The sequence below is a fragment of the Apis dorsata genome, unplaced genomic scaffold, assembly GCF_000469605.1.
Source record: "Apis dorsata unplaced genomic scaffold, Apis dorsata 1.3 scaffold_358, whole genome shotgun sequence".
Taxonomy (NCBI): domain Eukaryota; kingdom Metazoa; phylum Arthropoda; class Insecta; order Hymenoptera; family Apidae; genus Apis; species Apis dorsata.
Window position 1 is genome coordinate 98,439 of NW_006263623.1, and position 2,261 is coordinate 100,699.

The following is a 2,261-nucleotide window of genomic DNA, read 5'->3' on the forward strand; positions in this document are numbered from 1 at the left end:
GGGCGTAATTGCGTCAATTAACGAGTCACGCTTTCGAGCCGGTGATAAAATTGCTTTCGCCCGAGAGAAACGGTTGCGACTCGTGCCCTACGAGCAACTTTTACCCAGAGCTCGCCAGTACCTTCGTGATTACGATGACGTGGTGGTTTGTGACGTACGGTAGCATCGATTTTTGTTATGTTAATCTAAACGATTGAAATTCACACGAATTGTTAATTTTATGGGTGTTGAGAGTAATTTGATTTATTTTATCAGGATCTGGGGTAGCAGAATTTCAAGGCAATGTTTTTTTTTTTTTTTTAAATTGTAAGATTTAATGGATAGTGATCTTAAAAGCTTTGAGATAGGTGTAGATAGATTTTTTAAGAAATGTTTTAGATTTTTGGAAATTATGTTATGAATAATAACTTTATTTACTTTGGTAGATATTTTAATTAAAAAGATTTTTATAGGATTCTTTGGAATTTAAGCAGTGAACGTTTCTAGTCAGTAATATCCTATTTCTAGTCAGTATATTTTCAAAGAAAATTTCATTTTTAAATTAATTAGATAGCAAAAAATATTTTGACATTTATTTTAGGTAGAGATTTTTCTAAAATAATAGAATTTCAAGATGACGTTCCCATTAATCTTTCGATTAAGGAACAGGAAATAATTCTTCGATAAATAGAGAATTATTTTTAATTTTTTCGTTTCATGAAATATGAAATATTCGTTTCCTCTTGAATTAAAGAACTATAACAATGTTAAATTATAAATTTACCAATTTATTTTTAATCAAACATATAAATATATTATAATTAACTTCGTTTATTCGGATAAAAGATAAAAGATAATATTTGCACGATATCATAATAACACGATATGTTTAGAGCGAGAAAGCTAGAGAGAGATTTACTGTTTCCATCTAAGAACGCCATATTCATTAAGCGTTTACGTGCCAGTAGTACCTCGTTATTGTTTATGTAGATTTGTTAATAAGCATAACTTGCGTTTTAAGCATATACAGAATTATTGAATATATTTGTACATATTGTAATTTGAGTGGGAGGATTAATTGCAATAATCTTCATTTTCACTTATTTAAATTTTATCATTATTAAATGAACAACTTATACAATCCATAATTAGTCCAAATAATATCCTCCTGTTTCGAATGCAAAAATAATTTAAAAAAGTAGGTTTATCCATCCAATAAAACGCAATATTTATTTAAAGTAAAAATCAATTTATTGTCAATACTTTTTTGAATATTTGGAATATTGGAATATCTTATGTATATCAATACGTGGATATCTTAAGATGATATTGACTTGTTAAGAATCATAATGGTATAAGTTACACACACAACATTTTGAGGTATTCATTATCAAAGGCTAATGATACGAGGAACAGCTTTCTTTTATATTCTCTTTGAGTATTGATATTGGCTCTAAATTTCAAATTGTTAACATATTTTTCGCACTAACTTGGATCATTTATATCCATGACTTTTTTTTTTACTATTCTTCTGAAAAAATATTTCGAGATACTTATTACATTAGAAACTTCTATTTCGATTTATAAAATCGTATGTCCAATCGAAATATTTAAAAACTTTATCGATAAAAATAAAAATTCTTTCGAAGGGATTTTCATTTCAGAAATGAAATTCTACTCCAAAAATAAACTATTGCAGCGTAATTTCATTTTCTTCGATCGAATAAAAAAAAAGAATTCGTGTCCTTGCAAAGTATATTTTCACGAACCATAATCCTCGAGAGAGTGAGAAATTAATTTTATATACACACATAACGAAACGAGCAATATTTTCAACATTTCTCTTTCATTTCTTTTTTATCGTCTATACCTGCACGCATAAACGATACAGTCCACAGGGAAGTGATAATTTATTAGCAATGCTGGCGATTCGTTGGTTGAGCGAATTTTCCTTTGGTTGTCGCTGATATTTCGTCTCGATCTTACTGTGTCTCGTGTATTCGAACAACAGCTGCCTCTGCTCCTCGGAACACAAGCGTCACAGCACCCGTACAACGCTCGATATACGATTCGTATCTTAATTGGGAATTTGCTTATTCCGATAACGGGTCGCGCGCAACATTCACGCTTTAATCGTCGATCGCCAACGTGTCAAGAAATTTGCTCGAGGAGAGAGGAAAAGAAATGGCTACGTACAAACAATGTGACTTCGAAAATGAAACGGTGTTCCCGAGATCGATTTGTTGATAAATTGTTTTTTTTTTTTTTTTTTTTTTTTTTTT

At 30.0% G+C, this 2,261-nt stretch overlaps 1 protein-coding gene across 1 annotated transcript in view; it reads right to left on the minus strand.

The window, feature by feature from the left end:
- LOC102677347 (B-cell lymphoma/leukemia 11B) overlaps positions 1 to 2,261 on the minus strand; it is a 40,771-nt gene that overhangs the window by 33,688 nt on the left and 4,822 nt on the right. The window lies entirely within an intron of this gene.